Source organism: Parus major, chromosome 1 (assembly GCF_001522545.3).
Source record: "Parus major isolate Abel chromosome 1, Parus_major1.1, whole genome shotgun sequence".
NCBI lineage: Eukaryota > Metazoa > Chordata > Aves > Passeriformes > Paridae > Parus > Parus major.
Window position 1 is genome coordinate 53739870 of NC_031768.1, and position 18388 is coordinate 53758257.

An 18388-nucleotide genomic window follows, 5' to 3' on the forward strand; every position below is an offset into this window, starting at 1 on the left:
CATGGAAAGGGTAGTTACACATTGGAATGGACTGCCCAGGGAGGTGGTGGGGTCACACCATCCCATGACTTGTTCAAGGAAGGGCCAGACATTGGATCTATGGTGTAGTTGAAAAGGTAATGATCAGTCAAAGGTTGGACTCAGTTATCTCAGAGGTCTTCTCCAGCCCAAATAAGTCTATAATTCTCTGAACATTTTAGCCTACAGAATACTGTCTTTTTCTCAGGTAGGAAAAATCTTACATCCATAGCTAATGAATGAGCATTCCTGGGCACACACTGGGATGTGTCAATGCTGGACACAAGATGATAAGTATGTCTTGTGTCCTTGCACCTTCTCAAATGTGTAGGGGAGCATCTGTAAACCATTTTAACCTTCAGATTAAGACAATAAACATCAATGAAATGTTTCCACCTTTCTTCAGAGGATCATATACACAACCCATATACATATACATGTACATATGCACATTAATTAGTTCATTCATTTCTATGGTTTTCACCTAAGTAAGTTTCATGCTTTATGAACAGAACAAAACAGCCTGTGAATGTCGAAGTAACAGACATGCACACATCAGCACTACTAATATAATGATTACTCTATATTCTAAATAAATATAGCAAAACTATATTTATAAACTACTTCATCCCTTGTGACAGCTTTCTGCTGGAAAACATCACCAGACCATTGTAAATGGAGATTACCAGAATGTAAATCAGACCCCAAAATGAGCAAACAGATTTCATAACAGAAAAAACTTTTCAATATTGCATTTTCCTTCTATTTAACAGAGTTCAGTGGAGATGTTGTGCATCCTTGTTTTGCTAAAATTTAAATTTCTGCAAAGAGGGAATTACAAACAGTAATTCCAGAAACAAATCCACTTGAAAATGAGCCTAGAACAGTGCCTTCTGAACTTGGTCAGGAACTCTCTCTAAATATATTAAATCATTTAAGAACACAATCCAAAGACAAAAGACATATAAACAAGTGAAATTATTGGCAGTACAAGAGAAAGAAGATCAGATTTTTGTGGGTTGGTATCCAGAAGCCAAAGATTTGCTTGGGAAAGGAAAAACAATATATTGTCCTTAAAACTAAATTCCTGTTTTATATAAAACACTCTGGACAAATAAACAGTGGTGTTCAAGGACAAGACTGGTATTTAATAATATCTAATCTATCTGAGACAGACAAAACTATCACAGTTTAAATCTGCAGTTAAGATAAAAATGCAAAAGCAATGCTCTACTATACTTTTGTAACACAGGAATTTCTTTTATTCATGGCATATCTAGGTTTGCAGATGAGTCACAACTCCTTCCACATCCAAGCAAAGCTGCAACACTGAGCCTTGTGACAAGAAAAATGAGTTAACACAAAAACAACTGTGTCTCGTGACACGTGCAAATAAACAGAACGATACATCTTGCTTTCTTCTTTCTTTTCCCTTTCAAAAAACAATGGACACAATGTATGTGAGGACCTAGAAACTGAAGTGCAAACATCAATCAGACTGGCGTTTCATAGTGCAAGGCCTCCTAGCAAAGTCTTTGGTAACGTCATGGTAGAACAGATTCTTAGTGGGAGCATAGTCCCAGCTCACATCTTACATTTGCACACACTTTTACTTCACTCATACCCTGCTCAATTCAGAAGCTTCATCACCTTACAAAAGCAAAATAATTATACAGACATTTAAGTGTTTTTTGGTTTTTTTTTTATTTTCAAAATATGGATGAACAAAATATTTACTTCTCACTGAGAATTAACTTGGCATTTTGCATTCCCTCTGGCAGGAGGAAGAAAATTATATTAGTAGAGCTTAACTATTCCTGAACAAAGAGAAGAAACAAGAGCACCAGATTTTTGGAAATAATTACAGAATATGTCTTTAGATATACATATTTTGTTGCTTCAGTACAAATATAAGTATCTGGAAAGTAGTCAGACAGGATAATACCTTTGAGATTAAAGGCATGAACTGGAACTGGGCATTCCATATTTGGCACAGACTAGAAATATCTCCAAACTAAAGTAATCTACTTCCCAGCTGAGTATTTGGAGTTACTTCCATAGTAACTATCTTTCTTTCCTCTATATTTTGCCTCATATATCCAAAACATCAGCACCTGATGTACCAAAAACTGCTGTCAGCTTTCCCAGAGCATTTCCAATTTCTTTAAAGTTCCTACTATTTAACCAGTTGGAAGTCTTTAAGATCTATATAATTTCCTTTGAATTCTCTTATGGTCATTGCTGATAAAAGTTATAGCTGCCATTCACATGAAAATATTTAAATTTCTAATGTACCATACAAGAAAGAAAGAAAAAACTGTACTGCTGAAGTCTACCTTCTCACCTGCAAAAAAGATTTTTTTTCCAAAAATTGAAGTAACATACGGCATGCATTTATATTAATAATAGTTGATAACCTTGATATGAGAAGATAATTTTGGACAGAATGAAGTTGCACTTTAAGTGCTATCCTTCACTTTCCACACTGAAATAAAGTGAACCAATGCTTAGTGTTCTAAGTATTATATTTCACGGGAATGTTCTCCTGCATTTTTTTCCAAGAAATGTATTTATCTTTTTATCTACTACAAGTTTCCTTGGTGATGTTGCTGAAAGAACAAGAAACAATGATAATGGTGTCTGAGGTAATTTTCCTGGAAAACCTGTACTTCCCTGAGTACTTTAATATTCAGAAATGTAGTGTTTGTTTTATATATGTGTATGAATGCAGAGATATTGCATGTAAGAGAATACAAAGACTATCCTTTGGACACAGAAAACAAGGCAAGACCTTAAAAATATACTGAGAAGGTGATAACTTAAAAACATATAATTTCTATTATATGAACCAAGAGTGGTAGCTTTATTTTGTCTCTCTTTTTGTCTCCTCTTTCATCTCAAAGTTAATTGACTTAAAATCATATGTGTTTTAGTTTTCTGAGTTAATGCTTTGTGAAATGCTTTATGTTTATTAAATGTTACTCTAAACTTTTGCCAAAGTTCTCTGCTTTTCTGAAGTTTGCCAGTAAATTTTTTGTTGTTTTGACCTCTTGAGGAATATCTTGTCAATATTTTCTCCTGTGTGTCTGACTCAAGGTACATTAAAGAATTTTAAGCCCTTTTAAGAGACTTGTCAAGAGAGCTCTGGGGCCTTATAATGTGAAGCTGGATATATTTTTTTAAACCATTGGAAAAAACCCACGACAACTCCAATTTTGAACATTCTTGTAAGAGAGACCCTGGCTGGAAGAAACTCTATTCCAACATGAGAGATCTGACATTTGAAGTTATCTGTTGTTCACGATAATAGTTAGAGATACTTCTAAACATTTCCAATATGATGTTATATTGGAATGCCAATTTCTGAGTTAAAAAAAAGCAAAACTAAAACACAAAACTTTTTTTTTACAAAGAAAGATCCACAAGAGACCAAAAGACTGCCATTGGCATCTCCTGACACAAATCATTTGAAAACTGCCTTGACCCTAAAAAGTTTCTGGCTTTGAGTAAATAATTTTCTAGAGTTTTAAATTTCATTCAAATCCTTTACATTTCTTATGATTCAAGATATACTTTCTTATTGGTTTAATTTTCCTTTCTGCTGAGATCACTTGCATGAACTCAGGAAAGGATCTGACAAAAACATGTCTCTGAGCTGTACACACTGGATTAATGATAATCAAATAGAGACTATATAAAGCAGTAAAAATAATAGTTTCTTTTAGATCTTTGAAAGTCCACAGTGCAATGTTTGAGCGAAAGGCTTCATAAATTTTCTGCTAAATGAGATATTATAGATTTATGATGTTAATATCTAAAAAACAGCAAGAAATCCCCTAATTATTGAAACAAATGCATAACACTGACAGGACACAACCCAAATGAAGATATAGATATGGACTATTCCTATTTTTTTTTTGGTATAACAAGAAGAATTATATACATTTTTTTCTTAGATTTGAAACAAGGCCAAACTTCTTTTTGTTACTTTCAATTTTTTTTGAAAATAATTTTCAGTGTTAAGGGAATTTAGATGGATATTGTTCGACTTTTCATTTGTGGAACTTTCCAAATTATTTCCTACGGGACTGGAATTAAAATGTGAATATCATGAGCTAGGCTGAATTATACACTGTGTTTTGTTTTAATTTAGGTGTATGTAATATGCAAATTGTTTAATCTCATCTAATGCAGGATATCTTAAGGCTAGACTTCTGAGCCTTTTAGTGGCCATTTCCATAAACAATGAAGGGATAAACATCTCCAGAAATTCATTCACCCTCTCCTAGGAGAATTATAAATTGTTTTAAAGGAGGTGTTTTCTGAGACTTTAATTCCTGTCATGCTCAGTGACAGTGACCATTGGTTTTTTCAACACTGCTTGACCTGCAGTGATTCTGTACAGATAACATTTTTTTATACTATATAATCTTCTAGAAATTTTTCTTTTCATCATGGGCATGTTAAAAGGGACCTTCCACTATTGTGAGATTATAATGTAAGTGGTCATAACTTTTCTATCAGTCACTGAGAAACAGTAATCTGTTTCAGCATGCTAAACATATTTCTTATCTACCAGGATTTAAGTGCAATGGCCTATGTCGTTTCATTTTCTGAGCTCTTGCTTTGAAAGTGTCAGAAAAAAGAATACTTCACATGGCACTTGTTGACAGCCTCTGCATAACACAGTCCTTGAACATTTGAATCATCTGTCTTTCAGCTGAATGTAGATTGTCTAGAAGATTTCCTGAATTTTAAAGCTGAGTAGCACACATTTGTAATGATTGAACAAGGTCAAGCTCTTTTCTTTCCCTTTGTTTTTTTTTTTTTTTAAGGCATTCTTGAATGCAAACTTTCATCTTTTTTTCTTCCTTTTTGTTGTCCTTGAGGGTTTTATTGTCTCTTTTTTCACATATGACATAGAATCATTTTCAAAAATTAATTTTTTTTTTAGCTATATTGTTTTTGAACTGCTGTGACTTCAAAAAATCAATCTTGCTATTTAACATTCTAACAAAATAATTGAATTCACAGTGAGGTATAGGTCTAGTTATAATGCTAGACTTTTCTGACTTATTATGACTTCAGTAAAGCAACTTCATGTAGTTCTGTAACTGGGGTTACTTAAGTAGAAGACCCCTAAATATAAATATTTACTAACACACTTCCAAAATGATGGGCATGTTCAGAATTACTGATAATTGAAAGAAAATTATAAATGTAAAATACATACAGAACTCTGTAGTTAAATTTTAAATTTTATGCAGCCACACATTCTTAAATATTTTTAGACATAAAGAATTTATGAATTTAATTAAATTTCTAAATTTAAAGAATCTTCAGAAACTCTTGACTTAAGAATGAAGAACATGTTTTTTTTTATTCTTATATATTGAGTGTATTTTATCAGAACAAAAGAGTTTCCTTAGAACCATACTAAAGGTCATCTGCAAAGCAACTCACAGCATTCAGATGACATAAAAGAATATTAGCTAACAAAATCTCCTGCATGTGATAGTGGGAAACAGACATCTGTTGCAAATGCTTTAAGAGTATTTCTTTGATGATGTAAAAGGTGAAAGTCTGTCTTTTGACATAGGTTTACACTTTTTGAGCTATAAGACTCAGAAATTTTCCAATAAGGCAGTTAAATAATGTAGGAGTGTAGTAAAACATTTAGTTCAGAAAATTAGACAAATGTTGTGGAAAGTGCATCTTCTACCACCCTGTGGCAGTTTAGAATCACTGCATATTAACATACCTCATTAAATATATTCAGCTTAATTCATACTTCCTTAATGAATTTACTCACTGAGCAACATGATAAGAACTTAAAGGATCCTTGTCCAATGAAACATGTGCATATGCAACTAATAAATTTCATTAGAAGTATGTGCTGCATTGGAAACACTGCTTTTTTAGCAAGCAGTGTCATTTCTAGGAAAATGAAAATACGTGAGTACATAGGCTTGTCATTATTTAATTTCTAGCTACAATTATATTCTTAAAAAAGTCATAAATTCTGTCCTATCACCACCTAAAAATAATTAGGTTGGAATAACTTTCTTGCAATTTGCCAGCTCTGAAGTGTTGAAGCAGTCAGTCTTCTATTATGAATCAATATTGCTTGTTTTCATTCTCCTTTATAAAGATGTTGTTTTCAGATGGCTTTTAATGGCACACATTTTTGGTTTTCAAACTATGTGTCAAGGTCATACAAGGAAAGTATTACCTGGTATCATGTTTATTTTACTCCTGTAAGATTGCATGCTTATAAAACATAATAATAGTCATATAGTAAAATTAGCATATTTTTTTTTTTTTATTTTCAGAAAATATTCTAAATTTTTATGTCATTTAATTCAAGTTCCCAGGCTTTATCTACAAGCGGTTACTAACAACACAATTATATAATCTCAATAAAACATTAAACAACCTACTTTTCTCCTGTTTTCATCAGGAATCTCAGTCAAATCAACAATTTCAGAACTATGTGAAAAAGTCCTTCAGTTATGAGAATATACCTTCTTTTTTCCTATAAATATCTTTCATTTTCAGAAAATGATAAGAACATGACAGTAAATAAATCAACTACTGTTCTCAAAAGCCTGCTCCTTTTTCTAGAAATTAAGTGTAGAGTGTGCATAAGGCCAAGTCTGGAAAAAAATTAAATCAGCAGTTAAGAGCATGAAGATATACAAGCTGCATTTTATCACACTGGAAACATTGAACCAAAATGTTCTCATTTTTTCTTGAGTTACAAGCTAGCTGTTTGAACATTTTTTAGCAAATTCTGAGTACTTTCAAGAGGTTAAGTCATCCATGTTATGCAACACTATGCTTACAAGCTTAAAGAAGGAGATGAAGTGTGAATTTGATATGATTACAAGGCTATACTTACAGAAAGATAAGGACATTAGTAGTTAAGCCCTATATAAATCTTAAAATTATCCTATTCAAAGGAAGAAGCTTCAGTGGTGTTAGATGTGATATTTTACCTGAATAGACCTCAGAGTTAAACATTGATAGGGATCTTATTTTATTGTTTTAAGAATAATAGAGATAATTATTATTTCATTCATATAGTACTATGTCTATATTCATTATAGACAGGATGAATGATCTCTTTAACCTGTAGGTGGTGGATATATTTTCTTCTCAAGTAAATTTGTAGTCTCTTCCTCCCTGCCCAGTGTTTTTATGTATTGTTTCTGGTCTAGATTAATTTAAATATTTCTGTATATTAAGCAAAAATAAAGATTCATATAGAGATTCATATTCATGTAGAGAGACTTCACTAATGGCTAGGCTGGTGCAAGCTGGTGGTTTGTATGTGTCTGCATTTGTACTGCATATGGTGTGAAACTACTCATGTGTTAAACTGCTGAACAATGTGACAAATTACATTTACCATGCACCTGTGGCTACCTCACCTGCTTTGTAACCACTGAACCCTGTCCACCAGGATTTATTCTAACATTCCGATTCTCTAAGCAGCTTCACACAGAATATAAAATATCTAAAAACCCTGACAGAGAATTGCTACCACGTAGTGCTTCCCCACTGATTTATGTTGATGTGAACTTCAGAAATGGCAAGGAATTGTACCTTTTTCCTAATATGAAGTATAATAGGATGTCTATCACAGAAGAATGAATTTCAGCTGTAAGAGCATAGATTGAAATTAGTGTTGCAAAATGGATGTATTGAGATAATTTTGTCTTTACCATTTATTTCTAAGGGGTTATATCCTTATCTTGCTCTGTTTTCTGAGGCTTCCTTTGCACTGTGTTAAGTAATAAGAGACTCTGTTATTTTGATTTCTGGATAAAGACCTCCTGTCCTTACTATCTGTTACCTTATATTCACAGATATATATATAAATTTGAGACAAGATGGAAATGAAACAAAAGCTGCAAGAATAAAGGAAGTTTATTCCTGGGGTTCAGAAGGAGGAAGAGGATGGTTTTTCAGTAAGAAGCCGTGATGCACGTGAAAACTGAAACATCTTGTTTTCTTCTTTTTGTGTTTCTTCTCTTTCTACTATTTTTAGTTGTTTCTCCAATAGTAAACACCAATTTCCTAGAGCAGTGCTCATTCCATTTGATCCATAGCCATTCATCGGAGTTAGAAGAGGAGGATTTATATATCAATTTATTCTTGATTCTAATGTATGTGAGAAACAAGAGGTATTTTTAAGGTAGTTTTTAGTTTTTTAAGAACTGTAGGTAACAGCTCTACCCTTCTGACTTGCAGATATACAGTCTTCCTGGTTTTGTATACTTGATAGGCCTTTGAGACAGATATTCTTTTACAAATGTATAGAGGTCATACTTCTTCTTAGAGGTGATGCTTAAATATGTGTCACTGGGGAAATCTGTCTGAAGTTCTTCCCACAGTCTTGTTCCCTTTGCAAGCTGCTGTAGGCCTGCAACTTGACCTGTGGTTTATGTAGTGCTAATGATGCCGTTCTTTAGCTGCATTAACTCCATGCTAGCTTGCACTGGTTTTGACTGGGCTACAGTTAATTTTCTTTGGAGCAGTCAGTATGAGACTGTCTTTTGGATTTGGGAGCAAAAGCAGCTCTAACAACACAGATGTTTTAGCTATTGTTGAGCATTGTTTACACATCTTCAACGATTTTTTCTACCTCTCACTCCACCCCTCAGTGAGGAGGCTGGGAGTGCACAAGGAGTTGAAATGGGGCTGACCACAACAGGGATATTCCATGTCACATGGCATCATGCTCAGCGTATAAAGCTGGAATCAGGGGATGCTCAGAGTGACAGTGTTTGAATCCCCAAGTGATCATTGCACATAATGTGGACCTGCTTTCCTGGAGATGTCTGAACACCTGCCTGCCCATGGGAAGTGGCGAATTAATTCCATGCTTTTCTGTTACACAGTTTTTTCTCTACCTATTGAACTGTTTTTATATCAAACCATGAGTTTTCTCACTTTTATATTTTCACATTTCTCCCCTATCAGAGGAAGGGAGGGGTGGGGTGGAAGGAAGGAGGGAGGGAAAGTGAGAGAATGGCAAATGTGTAGGGCTGCTGATCAAGGTTAAACCATTGAAGCCATAATATTTTGATATTAAACAAGTACAAAACTGAATTTTTCATTCATATATATAAACATAAATATATATACCTATATAGATATATATATGCATATTATATATATATATAATATATGTATATTCCAGAAGTCCATGTGATTAGCATCATTATGGTTGAATAACTACCAACTATTTCTGAGATATTTAAAAAATAAGTTATAATGAAAAACTACTAGATTATTATGTAGATAATTATTCTCACTTTCTATGGTGCTTTATACCAGAACGTACTTTAAAAGTTAAATATTGTTCTGGGAAAATGTACTAACTTCAAAAATGTATTATCTTAATTTTCAAATGGATGTTTTGAACAAAAACCTGTACTTAAAATCTGGAACCTCCTTGAGTGAGAAATTTAAAGAGATGTTTTAAAAAGTCAATTCAAACTTGATACTTAATTTCAGATAAGGGGAAAATCAGATCCATCTTTTTACACCAGAGGATGTCCTAGGCTTTATGTAAAGGGGACAGAGACACAGGTGAGTCAGAAGCAGTGTTCTAACATCTGTATAAATGGATAATCAAGTTTCAATGGTGCATTGTCATGTATTCCACTCTGATCTGTGCATAGTGAGATGTCTCCCTTTTTTTCACCATAATTCCTTTGTTAGACTGGAAGTTCCTATCCCCATACCAAGAGGACTTTCTTCTTCTTCTTCTGTACACAGAAGTTAAGACTAAGGAAGAAAATAGAGAAGCATGCATCTGAGCTAAGTATATGTATAATAGGATTGTACCTATTTATTTCTGAGGTTGTGCAGGTAGAAAAAATATTGTAGCTTAGGATGCTATTAATACAGAGAGAAAAACAATATTCATAGATGCCAAAATATCATCCTTTTCCAGCTCAGAAAGCTGCTTGTTTACCATATGTCCTTAATTTCTTTGTTAACACTCTGAATAACCGTTATTGATATTTTAATCCTTTTGGTGCCATTAAATAGAGAATAGGGAATTTCAGTTAACATGTGTCTGCCCAGCTTTTAAATAAACTTTGCTTCTGGCTTAATGTATAGCACAACAAAATATTACATTGGAGTATCAGATGGTTAGAACAACAGTTTTATACCTTGAAGGATGGAAAAATATGTTTTCATGCAAAACCTTATTACAAGATAACTGTGTTGTCCAGATTTGAACCAATTTATTTGGTGCAACTGTAAAATCTTGATTGATTGATATTTTTCTGTTGAACTTATTGGTTAATGTATACAAAATTCTTTTATCAAATAAGATATTACAAAGTATTAATGATCAACGTATTATTTAAAAGTCACAAATAAAAGGCAGTTTCAAATACAGTTTTTCAATATTTTATTTAATTTTCTAATTATCTAAAATTATGTTAATTTTAAAAGTAAAAAAATTATATCAAATATGAAAATGTATTTTCCAGCTGAATGTAAAAGAAAATTGTAATGGAAGCAGTAGTTCAATAAAAAAAATTATGAGGATTTGGGCAAAGCTTTAAAAAAATGAGTACCCTTTAGATAACCAAAATGAACTAAGGAAGCTTGAGTACAAAAGAGAATCAGCTTCCTGATGTCTACTCTTTCAGGTAAATTAGGGCCAGAAACAAGGCTATGAAATAGGTCTAAGGTCCATCCAGAAAGCAGAACCAGAGATGGAAGTGGAGACTGGCACTTGCTTCACAGCTTCTCTGGTATAGGGACTGATGCCTTGGGCTGGGCAGTTTGGGGTTCTGGACCATGGGAAGGGTCCCGGAGGAGCCTGGGGAGACCACAAAGTTTTTGAACTTTTGTAGGGTCTGGACAAATGGAGAAGTCTTTCAGGATCTAGACATGTAAGACTGAGACTCAGTCTGGGGATAAAGTTGAAATCTGGTTTTCTAATTGCCTTCATAAGTAGTCTCACAGCTAAAGTTTTTATGCAAAATCTGGTCTCCTCTAAATTTTCTGTTTTAAAAACAATGAAGCTTATATATTCTCAGAGGGTTATAACACATTTTTAATCCTATATAGACCCCTTAGCCTAGGATGAGGAGTTGTAAAATTTCAGACCTGCTATAATCATAGCTGGTGTTTCCTTTTGCTTTCTTGAAGGAGGTGTTTATATTTCTACAAGTGTTCTACTTTCATTTGTTAAAGCATTTATCTCTCCTCATCAATTCTATGAAGAGTGTAAGCATTTTACATAGTCAGTTTGTGCTATTCTACTTATGCTCGGGCTTTTAGTTGGAAACCTAAAATAAACAATCCAGATTTTCCTGTACTGCAGATGTTACAAATTTTGTGGGCTGCTATAAAGTTTACTAAATCTCACAGAATCACAGAATATTCTGAAGAAGGTGAACATAAGACAAAGAGGACACACATAATCTCTTGTTTGGAACCCTGCTTCGTAATAGATGTTTTGAATGAACAATGATGGATGGTTTAAAAGCTCAGATAACATTCCACTACTATAGCAAAATTCATTGTTTGTATCTAATTGCTGTAGACTAAAAAATGCCATTATTCTGACGAGGCAATATTCTAAGGAAACAGTCATATTCACACCATGAATACATTCACCTACCTTCTTCTATGTATTTGCAGTTATGAGTCATACATTTCTTTACCTTATTATTCTCTCAAACTTCTGTAGTCAATGTTTTGAAGGATTTTGTATTCTATTTTCTTTTAATCTCCCACTTGTGTGCTATGTAAACTACTATTCTTGCTATGGGCAAGGACACTTTCAGGCAATACAGCTGCTGCTTCTTCTATTGCTACAATTTGCAGTGGAACCAAGGAGTGGTTTTGAGTTCGTATCAGGATCATTTACTTTGTTTCATTCAATGTAGCATTGTTTCTTATGTTTGCCAGCTTGTCTTTTGATCATTATGATATAATCGCTATTTGTGGCAGCTCAGTGGATGTACTTGTCACTTACCTCCCTATTTTGTTTCTGTCATGCTATCCATATTTGTTTTTCACAGTACTTGCATTTACTTCTCACAGTTACAGTTGTCAAAGTTTCTTAGTCTTGCTGTTCATCAACTTTCTGGTACCTATTTTATTTATATAATTCCTTAAAATTGTTGCAGCATCTAATTTTACTGAAGGTCTGACTAGGAGGAGGAGGGGAGAGGAGAGAACAATTATTATTTTTTTTTTAATTTATTTATTTTTTTTGGTAATAGCTCCGATACAGACAATATTGTTTCCCATTTTGGCATCTCATTAATCTTTGTCTTTTTTTCACTTGTAATTTTTAAGGTTTTATGTCTGGTGGGACAGAAGGCCTCTCCAGATTTAGAGAAAGGGTAGATAAAATAATGCTAGAAACAATTTAAACTGAGAATCCCTAAACTAGATAACATTTGACAAGCATTACAGGAAAACGAATTCAGAGAATAAAATAATATTTACTAAGAATTGGTTGGTGGTGCTGAAGGAAGCAGAAATTGAAAGCAATATATAGATAGAAAACTGGAAAAAAATATTAATAGTTGAGAGAAAAAAACCTAAGAACTAAAAAAGTATGGACTGCAAGCTATAAGGATGTTGCAAAGCTTTAAATTAGGTGTGTTGTTTCAGAAGTGATTTTTTTTCCAGCTAAAAACTCCAGGATAAACTGTTCATGGATATATATATAACACCTTTTGGGACTTGAAAAGGTTAATCAAGTCCACATATCTTGGTCTGTCTCTCTGTGAACTGCACTAAGAATTCTAATGGCTGATCCTACAAGCCTGCTTCAGCTAAAAGCATATTTTCCTGATATCCTTAAAAAAAGAAAAAAAAGAGAATTCAATATATCCACCTACCTGAGCTCCACACCATGTAACCCAAGGATACTTACTTGTGAAAAGGAAATGCATGGATTTGTGGCTCAGGCGATTAGACTTAGTTTCCAGGGATACACTGTAACCACTGTGCCAACAATTTTCTCTCCCATCTCTTGAACCTGAGTAAAATAATCTAAGTGCACACAAATTCATGTAAGATAAACATACTATTAATTTGTCCATAAGTGACTAAAAAGGATGTTAATTATCAATAAGGATCAACAATGGAAATTTGCAAAAAGTAAAATAAAGTGGTCTGAAGTGATCTATGAAAAATCTCCTGCTCCTGCCACACCAGGTATAACTGTGTCCTGGACTTGATCAAGTCAACTGTGGCCTTTGATTAGTAAGACCTTGAATTTCTCCAAGGAAGGAGATCCCATCACCTTTTTCATCACATATTCTTTTTAATGCAGTACTTTGATGATTTTTTTTTTCCCAATGTCCAGTCTGAATTCCCCAGGACACAATTGGTCTTTTCCCTTTTTCACACATTCTGCTACTGAGATACGTCAGGTTACATTGTTGATCATCATTCACATACCTTTAGAGAGCTTTTAATTTTCTGCTGTCCTTGTCAGGTTAAATAAGTGTTTTAGATATATATAAAAGTGAAGTTGTATGTGTCACATTTACTCACCCGATATTCAAAATTTTAATTTATTGAAGTTTTAGAAAACCATTACATTTAAAATTAATAGACAATACCTGCTACTAACAAATATATTACCTAAAGTTTTTGCAAATAAATTCACATTATGAACAAACGATACCAAATATTTTTCTTCAAGTGTAAAGGTGTTTGTCTTTGAAGAGACCTTTTTAAATTTATCTAACATGCAAAGTAATATAAAAAATAATTAAGTAGTCATAAATATTACATTTCTACAGAAATAAAAAAAAAATGTGGCTAGCATATGCATTATTGAAGACTACTTTGGTAAAAGCCTGACATAGAATATTTTTTTTCTCTTTAAATTTGCCTCATTTTCATGTTAATGTTCTTAGAAATGTCAGTTCAGTACTTTTGCTGTTACAAACTTTTCAACAAGTAGCCATAAATAATTAATCAATGTCAATATTGTTCTAATAACTTATTTAGGGCATAATTTATTCACAGCTTTAGGCATATTTGAATAAGGGTCTGCTTTTAAGTTTGTAGCTTTCAACAGAGCTTGTCTTAGGCTAGTAAACACAACCTGGGTGAAAAAAGGCCAAAAAAAAGGGCGAGACCAGGAAAAATCCCACAGTTCTTGTGGCCTCATTTGGAAAAGCCTAATCTATAAGAAACATATGCTGCAAAATAAATTACGTGCAATATCTGAGCCCACACAGCAAATTCCTTCACCCCCTCTTTAATTTGCTATCAACTTTATCATAGCCATCTCTGGGTTCTTCGTTGCTATTCCCCGATTCCTGCTTTTCATGCAAAGGAGTTAATGGGGTTATAATTTCATAATTAAAGCAGATAATTTTAATTTCTCTGATGACTCTTTATTATGATAATCTTGTTAAGATTATGGTGTTCATTTGTTGCTGTGAATGATCATTTGGCTTTTGTAGAAGCTGTCTGTGCTACTGAGCCACTAAATAATTAAGCAAGCAGAACGTTCAAACCAGCAAAGTCTTGCTGCTAATGGACGACCAAAGTCAGAGTTAACTCTCTGTAAACCTATTAAGGGATTCAGACAGAGAGCATACCAGATTTACTGTCAGTCATCAAATAAGAGATAAAGCTTCATTAACTGAGTATCTAATTTCACATTTAATGAAGAGCTGGCCTCCTAGATTGGATGACAGAGCAGGCTTTCATAGGATAACAAACATAAAATGAAATGCTTCTAAACTAATTAGTTAATCCAATAGGAGGTCCATGAAGTGAGGTCCTGGGGAGGAATGTCTAATATAGGAACAGTCCTGAGTAAAATGTTGCCTCAGTTGCTTTAGTTGACTTCTTCAGTGGAGCATCATGTGTATTTTAAACTGAAATCAGTGAATCATTATTTTTTTCTCTTGTTTGCTGAGTCTGTGTGCACATGGGTCTCTTTTACATTAAAGTTTGTGGTAAAAGATGACTGAAATAATAAATCTGGTACATCATAGTGTGACAATACATGCCCGTGCAGTGTACACAGAGAATGCCTTTGCAAATATTGTATACATTGTGTCAGTATAAATATTTCTATTTGTTTAAAGGCTTTTTCAAATTAAACACTTTGGTGATTTTTATGAAGCTGCTTTTATATTTATAGAGGCATAAACCACAGAAAAGTCAAGATTTCCAGATTAACTTTCTGTTCTCTATTGTGGAATGCTTAGGTGGGTCAATTTTTTTTATTTAAAAAAAACATTTGAAAATAAAGTAAGACTTGGGCATGTGGGGATGATAGGGACAGGACAGCACAGATGGCACACAGGGAAAGAGACATAAATCAAGACAAATCCATGCAATAATAAACATTTTGACTGTGGAAAGCTGGCCATAGATATTTTCAAATCTGGTAGAAAGTAGAAATTACAAAAAAACTAAGATTTCATTTCTGCATTTATAACAACATTGCCGTAACAAATGAAAATATTTCTTGAGGTTGTACATATTCACCAAGATTTTAAATAAAATTTTACTTAAGTTACAAGCTTACATAATGAAAAGAAAGGTATTGCTACTTAGAAATAAACAAGATAAATATATCTAAAAAAATGCAGCATTTAATAAATTATAATAAAAGTATACTTTTTGAATAAATATCCCAGTTGCTGTCATAATTTCAATGCATCAATAACAACAAAGTTGATTATGAAAAATCTGTTCTCTAATCATATATTAACTTTTAAGTTTTAAGTTTTTATTGTCCTCCACTTGCAACTACATTCCAAAGGAATAAACATAAGGAGTTTATAAAGGAAAAATAAACACATAACCAGCATTTTTAAAAAATATTATATACATTTCACTGAAAATATTTGTGTCAATACAAAATATCTGATACGCAAAAAGCAACATAAAGCCCTAAAACTGGTATCTAGTAAATGTCTTGCATGTCACAGCAGATCATTTTTTTGTGATGTGCGTTTCTGATCATTTTGTTGTTTCTTACCAAGTTTCATGTATTTTATGACCAGCATTTTTCATGTTCCTTACAAGGTTATCAAGTGTCAATGTTTACTGCTGTCTTGAGGACACTATATGTCTTTTCCTGTGTAAATTTAACTTCTATGTGGATCTGCTATGCTTTAGCCATAAAATAAATCTGCTAGTGAATCCACACATCAAGAACCTGAAAATAAGAAATTATTTTCTAGTTTTTTACATTTTATGATAATTTCCATTAGTGACATGGTGAGTACTCTGCATATGGGGATTCACTTCTGGGACAGGCAATCTCCAGTCTATAACTTAATATCACAAATAATGAAGAACAAACACATTTCTACTGACTGTTAATAAATCACATTTGGCCCGTTATAAATAATGTTTCCCTGTGTGGATCCTAAATTAAAATAGAAAATACGGTCTCAAAACCAAATGATATCTGCCTCCCATATTTCACACATTATGGTCAAATTGACATAGGTAAATCTCATGAGTAATTGTTTATCTGAACTAGGACTATAAGAAGATCCATAAAGCAAACTGCACCTACAAATGTTGCTTCCCTGAATTATATGCAGGAAGAAACCGCTGATAAACGAAGACAGAAAGCTATCCTTTCTTAATTGTGTAACTTTCATTCTGGAAGCTGTTTGGAGGTCTCAGTGTGCTCTCTAGTTCTGTTATCACTAGAATGGCTTTCATGAATGCCTAAGTATAAATTGAAATCTTAATAACCCCAATGGGTTTTCCTTGAAATTTGTGTGAAGGTAAACACATACAAAAGAATGACACAAAATGTAGATAGAGAAGACTGAGTTTTATCCATCAGATTATTTTCATCTACACTAAATAATGCTTGTGTAAAATATTATCACATTTCTGGCAGCTTTTATCCTTATTTGATAGGGCATGTTTCAAATGACACATCCGATCACAATATCTGCCTATCAGGTATTAAATTCTTTGCTGTTAATAGAGATTATCACACCCTTATTCATGGGAGTTAGAATTGAAATGAGGAAGAATTCTCAAGGTGCAGAGACTATTCGGCATGCATAAGGGAAACAGACTATGGCTTGTGGGTGATGCATTTTCTTGTGCATGAATTAGCATGAAGGATAATTCATTGAAAACTTTCACAATCAATTTTAGAGGAGTTATTTAAAGCCATACAGATGACTAACCACTAAACTTTTCTTAGCATGTAATGGTAGGAAGTACTGTGCTTTCAGGAACAAAATTTCCAGAATTGTCACTGTTTCATGTATTCTTAAAAGGTCCCCAGACTCCTACTTTTTAGAGGTCTGTCTCTTTGGGTAATGGTTTCTGTTGATGACTCCAAGCAAATAAATTAGTATGCTTTTGTTTTTTTGCAAAGACAGACGTTAAGGAAATACTTTGAAACTTAGGTAGCGTGTTAAGGTCTTATCTGTAAAACCAAATATAAAAGTACCAAGGCAATAATTAGACAGGAAAGAGAAAGATATCCAGAAGGTTAACACGGGCATATATGGCAACCCAGACTGGGACCCCTGCTGCAAGCCTGCCACGCAGAGGTTTTGCAGATCCAGGACCCACCTGAGACATAACACAGCTTTATAAACTTAGCTCAGAGTATTACGAAAGGCCCATCAAAAAGTCTGTTGACAGATAATAAATCCAGATTGCAGTCTAAGGCCCACATGATCGTTATGTCAGGAGAAAGTACTGAGGAAGATCTGACAGTCCAAGAAAAGGAGAGGGTGCTGCAGCCCTATGCCCTGAGGTCCAGCAATTACAAGTTGTAGTGAGTGATAAGGTCTTCCCTCAGCCTCTCAGTTCCTTCAGTTACTCATTATAAGATTTATAAGACACTATAGATGAGTAGTTGGATAATGGCTATGGCAAAGAATTTTGAAACTTTATTTTTGCATGGAAGTGTTGTATACTGGAGAGTATACTACATAAGTCCTCAGGCATTTCAAGATTCATTAATTTGATGGAGTATTGTTTATAGAAATTATACCTTTCATAAAGGTATATTCACTGAGGGAGAGAGAACAAATGATTTTTGAAGATGTTCAGAAGAGAAAAGTTTATAGGCATTTAAGTGAGATTAAGCTTGTCATGAGGCTTAGGATCTTTGACTAGGCCTAGATAAAACACACAATTCAAATTTGGTCATTTTTATGAGGCTTATTTAGACTTTTAGACTATTTTCCCTAAAACACCAGGATTCATTCTGTTAGTTTTCTAAAAGGAAGATTTATTTAATCTGTCCACGTGACAAATAAAATCTTATGACTCACTAAATTGCGAAGCTAATGGACATAAATGAAAGTTTGAAGCCAGGTCCTTCATAGAGAAATGCCAAATTTGGTGA